This window comes from Haemaphysalis longicornis, unplaced genomic scaffold (genome assembly GCF_048455015.1).
Source record: "Haemaphysalis longicornis isolate Haplotype H1 unplaced genomic scaffold, Haemaphysalis longicornis Haplotype H1 scaffold_197, whole genome shotgun sequence".
Lineage (NCBI taxonomy): Eukaryota > Metazoa > Arthropoda > Arachnida > Ixodida > Ixodidae > Haemaphysalis > Haemaphysalis longicornis.
The window spans coordinates 308,569-316,872 of record NW_027526292.1 but is presented as its reverse complement, the minus strand read 5'-3'; the positions used below and the strand labels follow the sequence as shown (position 1 = coordinate 316,872).

Here is an 8,304-nt window from a genome sequence, read left to right as displayed (position 1 = left end):
TGGGTACACTCGTTATTGCAGCGGCGAAGAGAGGGCGCAATGGGTGTGTTTTGGCGAACCACAAAATACCCGACACCCCAGCACAGAACAGGGAGGATTTTAGAGAAGCAAAGGTCTAGCTCAAGGCCCCTGTATTTTGCAAAGGTAGCGCAAACCATTGTACAAAAAGGAGAGGAGAATCTCCTCTTCGCCATCTACGTCTCTCCTCACCCCGTCGCCCTTTTCTGCTCCCCTATTGGACCAGGCTCGACACGTGACCAATGACCTCCGATGACCCCCCCACCCCCCCGGCGAGTTTCCCTTTTACCGGGCAGTGACGCCATTAGGGAGCGTAGGACGACGGGCGCGCATGTGCGCTGCACGTGAAGACAAACACAGGTATACATATTTTTTCAAGTTGGTCTCGGCTGCATCGCGATACCGACTTGCTGTGTCGTTGGCTGCTTCGTAGCGTTGCAAAAGGCGACCAGCTGTTGGTGTTCCACGAGAGAAAAATGACGTTAAACGACCAGCGATATGGCTGCACTGCACCGGGAGAAAAAGCTTTCATTTTTGTTTTATGTTTTATAGTTGTTTTGTTTATGGGGTGCTTGTTGTGAACGTACTTGTTAGTGGTGAACACAGGAGTAGGGGGGGGGGTTCATTCGCGTCTTGACCATAAGACATTATTTCCAAGATAATGTTTCAACCGTTCCTTCGGAACAGGGTCCTCAGTAGACGTGAGCGATGCAGCATACAAAATAGCTGTGATCCAAAAAAAAAATTCTGAGGCATTGATAATAGGGAATAGCACCGGCATACGAAAATATTAGCAATTTAGCAAGGAAGAAGTTTCTGTGTATGCTCTGCTGGGAACAAAATGTCCTATTTTTGCAACAAGAATGTCAGCTTTAGTTCCCATAAAATAAGGACGATGGATAAGTCGCAAGTAAAACTACGATGCAGAATGTGCGCGCGCACACGGGTACAAAAACATTTTTTTTTTAACTGAAGGGGAAATGGAACCACGTGAGTGCATTTTTGGACCTTAAAAAATTACAGCTGCGCGTATATAGGCAATAAAATTCCCTCCCATGTAGCGTGCATAGACTGATGCAGTGTCTTTTCGAAACGCGTCCACTAAACCGAACACCTTGCTTTGTAATATACACGGGGCAGTAACTAAAACTGTATAGGAGTGTGTTTGTGCCAGATCTATGCAGCGCCGATTCTGCTTTTAATTGAAGATTTGCGTATGCAATAAAAGTACTTTCCTCCCACTGAACGGTTTCAGTGTTTTTTGAGCAAATTGTACACACACGACCAGGGCCGTAGCCAGGAACTTTTTCGGGAGGTTTTAAGGGGTATTGGAAGGGAGGAGTTTTGGTGAAAGCAACACTAGGTCCTGTGTACGCGCTGCCTGAAAAAAATGTCGGAAAAAGGCCTCTTGGCCACGTCCCTGAACACAATTCTGAAAGTACACGTCCATGTTCCCACTTTTAGTACGCTTCTGCGGTTAGAACTCTGCTGGCGCTCATAAGTTTTTGACGTGCCCTTCCGCACATCTGTGAAGTGAACGAAAATGTATAAATGCTAGGTTTTTGATCTCTTAGAATGGTCCCAGATTTTAAATCTCCGGTGAGATACCAGAAAAGGAGATTGAAAGCGGCCGGCACGAGCGCGCAGTTTGTTGCCCTCAAAACGTGGCATGATAGCTAAGGCACTGACCAATCACAAACTGTTCTCCCTACACATTATCTGCGAACACCGTTAAGGATTTACGTCCACAACTGTCGCGTTTTAAGCAAGCACTTCAACGCGCCGCGCATACGAAACGAAACGGTCGGCCGGCGCGCTCCGCTGGAGTCGCTCACTAATGGCGGCCGAGAGAGACGGGTGAGGAGGAAACAGCGCGGGGGAGAGAGTTTGCGCTACCTTTGAAAAATACAGGGACCTTAGTCTAGCTTTGCCTGTACTGCCAGAAAAGCGTAGTACTGCCAGAAAAACCGAGGACGCCCGCTTGATGGCGCTCTAAACAAGGCTGTGAAGTGAAAGGAACAGAGACAACGACCTGGAAAAAGAGGATGGATGCGAAGAAGTCCTTAGATATCTACAGGATCGGGAAGCAGGAGATCACAAGGGAAAAAGTATTCGATAATACCAAAGGGAGTGCATTGCTTTTTGAAGCCCGGGCGGGTTGCTTGCGGACAAAAACACTTGTCCGCGAGCCGGTACAGAAAGAACTATGCGCAGGCTGCGGAAATGAGCCAGAAAGCATGCGACATATTGTAACGGAGTGCAAAAGTATCCGTCCAGTCCTTACTGATGGAGCCTGCCAGCTTCCGGAAGCCCTTGGCTTTAAGATTAGCGGAAAAGTGAATTGGGCAGTAGTAGAGGTTAGTAAAAGAAGGTTAGAATGTTGGTGGGAAAAGAGCAGAGAACAATCTAGGAAGACATTCGAACAAAGAAGTCAGTCTAGCGCAAAAATTTCGTAAAAGTATCTTTTTATTTTGACATAATTTTTCTTATTTATTTTGATTGTATTTTTTTGGCGAGGTGATTGTACAGTGGCGTTGCGACTAAGGCCGCTGTGCAACGCCACTCCGTTACAAAGGGGAAGCCACTAAGCATCATCAGCATCATCATCATCATGCAAACATGGCGGATGCTTTTTGCACAGGGTGCCTGAGCTCCTTCAGTTGAAGTTGATCTTTATTCGCATCAAGTCAATACATGATGCTGGAGGTCCGCAGAAAAAGCCGACTAGATGTCAGCTTGACGGAGCCGCAGACCCCCCCCCCTTTCCCCCACTCCCCCACAGGAAAACTGCGCTCTAGAAGAGGAGGACGAGGAGGAGGAGAAAACTTTATTGAACAATAAAATAAAGCTAGTTAGTGGGCCGGATCCTCATTCCAGGACAAGAGAGTAAGAGTAATTTTCTTCAATTCATAGAACGCCATCATTTATAATAGGATTTGTTCGTTGCGCCTCGAAGGGTTGGAAACCAATAAAGAGCTGCTTGGAAATATTCATCAGTTTCGATTCTTGTAATATATGCACGTATACTATTTATTGCGCTTGTTAACGAGTATCTCCTGCCTTCGACACCGTAATCATGTTATCATTGTTCTGGGTGAGAGTCAGGTCATTATAATAACAATGGTTACGACAGAAATTCGGAGCACAAAAGCTGCCTTCGAGTACTCTGGACAACGTTGTCTGGGGCGCGATCGCGGTGGCGTAGAACGAACGTTCTCATTGTATTTGCGTGTGAATAAACAACGCACGCTGCGGATATGCACCTTCTTGCACGCAGCCGTAGCGAAAGCCAATTTGTGAGGAAGGGAATGTATTCCATACAACCTGGAGAAAATATCCACACTATCTTTGTGAGCCTCCCAAACATCTCCAAGCCTCCTAATAAGACGTTTGTGACGGTGCAGAAAAATTAAAGCGTTGGACAAAGAAAAAAAACATTCATCTGATAAAGGTCAACAATGAAAGAAATAGAAGACAGCCGTTTTATTTCGTGCTGTGTGATGCGCGTGTGTGCTTGGTGCGTAGCATTAGGCTGTTGAGTCTTCATAAGAGCATCTCAAAAGTACTGCAGGGAAGCCTACGCATTTTGAATACTTATGGGGGAGCTCTGAGCGCTGATCATCGCGAATCAGATAGAAAGGACGAGCTACACACGATCTTCTGACCGATGCTCTGAAGAAAGATGTTCTCTACCTCCTCGTGTGTTGCAAACTTGTGGGGGATACAGCTTGAAATTATTTAGATGTGTCAGAAGCTGGCAGAAATAACTGAGTTACTAGAACTATGATTTTAATGCACAAAGCAACAAAGCGGGCGATTTCTAGCACAGACACTGCTGCCCCTCACAAGCGGAGTGTAGCAGAGGACAGCCGCGCGAGTCCCTAAGCCGACGTCAGAGCCAGGGGGCGCCACTCAAACATCTCACCGACAATAACCCCGCCTAAGCAGTGTGACGTGATTCCCGCTAAGCGGCTTCCTCCTCGGAAGCGCGGATCTTCTTCGGTCTCCCCATCGGTATGTCTGGCAGACCACACCGCTACGAACGAGCCTCTATACCATGTGTTGCGCAGTGACGTCACGGCTTGGCAGGCGTTTCTGGGGCTCGGCGGAGCCATGCCTAGGCGAGCGAAGAGAATGCACAATGGCGCCAGGGGTCGCTAGGCAACGCGAGGTGACATCATCGCTTGGCGAGGGTTTTTGGTGCGACGGACGGATAACGCTCGGCTTAAACAGCTCGACAGGTGAAACGACTGTCACGTTATTCTAGTTTTTCCTAGCAAGATCGAATACGCCTTAGCCAATACTCTTCAAGAACTGGTGTAATGATCTGAACCGACTTTCCTCATGTTGCTACATATATTCTACAAGACCTGTGGAATCTCTAGAGCTGCGGGAACTTGAACACGAACAGTAACCTTTTGTACGACCTTGGAAGTTTCTGAGGTGTCTTGCCCTCCCCTACGCACTCCCCCACCAACAGCTAGGGCGCTTTTACCCCCTTTAGATTAAAAGAACTATTAGTACCAAGCAAGCAAGTAGGTAACTCGGCGGGCAAGACCAGCTCTCAACATCGTGAAGCAGCCTACCCAACAATGTACAGGTGGAAGCGATCAAGTGAGCGCAACTTGAAAATGATACTGCACGAAACTGGCCTGGAGAAAAGTTGACACAGGGTTCAATAAAAAGGCATGAAGCAGCGTAAATTCACAGCCTGCGTTCAAAAACGCCCGTCGTGTAAATATTGTGCGCCTGAAGTAGCCGTCCTGAACATCCAACGTGCGCGTTGCAGGTGCGGATATTAGCCACGATGTGAGCGTTTTTGACTCTGTGGGTTTGTGTGCAGGTGAAGAACCAATATGGAGGCACACCGCCGGATCCAGGGCTCTTCGATGTAGGCAGTTGCGAAACTCCGCCTCAAAAAACGGCCCGCACCTGGAGCCCCCCCCTGCTTTGGATCGCGCGTACCGTGGCGCCACTGCGGCCGCCACATGCACTCTCCAGAAATGAAAATAATTACTCAAACTGGCAAATTAACGTTAAATTTTGTTTTAAAGTGCATAATTCCTTATTTTTGTGCTTTCGTAAGTTATTAATTGCTATCTTAACTCCGGTTTTTAGGCTGCGATTGTTTCTGCGTCCGCGCATCTGCCTCGACCGCACTACGGCACAACATAGGTCCAAACGGAAGTACTAAATTTTGCAGTTATCGTTTGGCCTAAAGCTCATGGTATGCCAAAACTAATCTAGTAGCTGATAAAGCGGCTCTAAGTAATCAATTTCAGCTTGCCTAAAGCTGTCGAAGCGACTTATTTATTTTTTGCCGCCAGATGACCAAGTAGGACGCGCAGCAGACTACAGTGCGCAAGCGACGGTTTACCCCATTGTCGCATTTCTTTTTACTACTTTTGCTTCGTATGTATTGCATAGTTGAGCACATGGGGCTCCTTTGGCATAACAATTTTACGTAAGCACTCAAATACCTTTTTTCGCCCAGGTCGTTGCGCGGCGAAGCAAGTTGTATAGTTTATTTCGTCACCAAAAGATGGCGCCACTGTAAAACAAGATCCAAAGCAGTGGACGAATCGTAGGGCCACTTTTTGATGCATGGGGCCTATGGGGAGTTTCGCAACTACTGTATCAAGTAACTCTGCGCCGGATCATCGTGTGCGAGGTGCTTTTCTATTTCCCGCTCTTTTCAACGGGAATTCAAGGTCCGCCATTTGTGTGTGTGTTTCGTGCTGAAGGTTCCCCGCTAAAAGGTGGAAAGAGGATGTAGCTAATGCCGTTATTGGTTTTCGACGCCGTCCAACTCACAAATTATTATTGAGTTGCATTAGTGAAGTTTAGAATATAGAAGACATCTACAACTTCCACATAGAGGCGGTAAGAATCTGCAGACTGCGTATTGCCACGACTTTGTCGCTTTTTGCATTACCAATAAAATTAACCTGCAAGCTTCGGCCAGTTGACGGGCAAAATTAGGTGAAGCTGGCGCACATGTGTATATTAAACGTAGTAGATTGCCTGGACCATTTTCTGAATTCTGCTGCTAATCTGAGTTTGGCTGCGTCCTGGCAAAGTTGTGCATGCGGATCTTGTCTTTTTTTCCAATCCTGAATGATACAAGTGCTCGCACTTGTAGAATAAAGGGAAACATGATATTGTTCTCCTTCAAATTGCAGAATCTACGAGGGAGGCAAGCCGACATTAGTGGTGGCAGATCCTGAACTTGTGAAGCAAATCTTGGTTAAAGATTTTACGGCGTTTCCCAACAAAAGGGTAAGATGAATTTTTCGTCCTGATACCGCAGCCGAGAATAAGCGGCATTTAGTGAGGCGAGGCGGCACATGTATGAATAACACACGTATGACACATGTCTGAATGAAAGACAAGGTTTATATATATGGGCTCAAAAGTTCCAAAAAAGTTCACATATTGTCTTAAGTGATGATACAGATAATCGCGCCTGTTTATTTATTTATTTCCATTTCCCCTCGAGGCCTGAGGTATTAAAGAGGGGAGTGGATACAATGATACAAAGGAAATACAAAATTGATTACATGAGTACGGGCTTCTTAGGTTCCTGGGTATACAATATTGGCTCAGTGCGGGACGAAAAAGTTGGTGGTCGAAAACGGTGGATGTTTGTCCGGGAAGGTGGTTCCATTCTTTTGAAGTGCGCGGCATGAAGGACTGAAGGCAAGCTGTTGTTTGGAAGGGATGAATTCTAACTTTATGAACCTGATCAACTCGTAGAGCAATGTACTTTGTTGGAAGTAAGAGTTCGGTGCGAAAATGAGAATTGTCTTTGAATATTTTACGAAATTGGCATAAGCGATAAAATTGTTGATAGGATGCAAGCGAAGGAAGGTGCGGTGGGTTTTTCATGGACGTTATGCGAACGGCACGATTGTAGTTATGCCGTATGAAACGAGCGGAGTTATTCGGTAGCAATTCTAAGGAGCTAATTAAGTTATCAGTACCAGAATCCCTTATAGAAGAGGCGTATTCAAATTTACTACGGTCTTATGTTTCATGTAACGTTAGTTTCTATGACATAGGTGCGGAAGAAAGATTACGGCGAAGATACCCTAAAGTTCTGTTAGCACTGCTGATAATCGTGTTAATATGAAGTGACCAGGTAGGCAGGAAATAATGTGAACACCAAGATAGCGGTAAGAAATGACTGACTCTAACAGGGAAGTATTAACATAGTACGTAACAGGACGAGATAAGGAGCGAGAAATTCGCTTTGCTTTACATTTGGTAGTGTTAAGGTCCATTAGCCATGTGTCACACTAGTTAGAAATTGCGTTCATGTCAGTATGCAGAATGTGAACGTCGTTTATATCATTAATCTCTGTCTAAATATTACACAGTCGTCCGCGAAAAATTCAATGTTAGCAGCAACACAAGAGGGAAGGTCGTTAATGTATATTAAAGGAGTACTGATACAACATTTCAAACCTGGGATCACTATGTAAATGCTTAATTTTTATATAGAGATGTATCCCAGCAAGTTTGAACAGGAACCGTTCAGCATAATAGATTGTAAATCCATCTTAATCTTTACTCGCACGGCGAAGCTCAGAACGGATACCCTCGGGCAATCCGCCTTTTTCATTGCGCTGTGGCGGCCTCTGGTGGCACCGCCGAGAAGCGATATGGCAGGGGTGCAATTGGGCCGCCACTGCAGCGGAAAGGGAATCTGGCTGCGTTTCCGGTGTTTATTTGTTTTACGTGAATTGTATTGGCGGTGAGATCTTTGAGTGGCGCCCCCTGGCTCTGACGGTGGCATAGGGACTCGCGCCGCTGTCGTCTGCTACACTACCCTTGTGAGGGGCAGCAGTGCCTGTGCTAGAAATCGCCCGCCTTGATGCTTTAGTGTATTAGAAAGCGCATTTCTAGTACTTCAGGTATTTTTGCCAGTTTCTGACACATCTCAATAATTTCAAGCTGTATCCCCCGCAAGTTTGCAACACACGAGGAGAGAGAGAACTACTTTCTTCCAAGCATCGGTCAGATGATCGTGTGTAACTCGTTTTTTTTTTAACTCATTCTCGAGGTTCAGCGGTCAGAGCACCTCGATAAGTATTCAAAACGTGTAGGCTTCCCTATAGTATGTTTGAGATGCTTATGAAGACGCAACAGTGTAATTCTACATTCCAAGCAGTGGGTTCCTACACGCGCATCGCATAGCAAGAATAAAGCGGCTGTCTTCTATTTCTTTTGTTGTTGTTGACTTGTATCAGATGAATATTTTTATTTCTTCCGTGCCTTACGCAT

At 46.0% G+C, this 8,304-nt stretch overlaps 1 protein-coding gene across 1 annotated transcript in view; it reads left to right on the top strand.

Moving 5' to 3' along the window:
- Positions 1–6,205: 6,205 nt before the first annotated feature.
- LOC144166902 (cytochrome P450 3A29-like) overlaps positions 6,206–8,304 on the top strand; it is a 67,795-nt gene continuing 65,696 nt past the window's right edge. The window contains exon 1 of the mRNA XM_077696353.1: positions 6,206–6,297. The gene's annotated coding sequence lies outside the window, so the exon portion shown is untranslated. The remainder of the gene's footprint in view (positions 6,298–8,304) is intronic.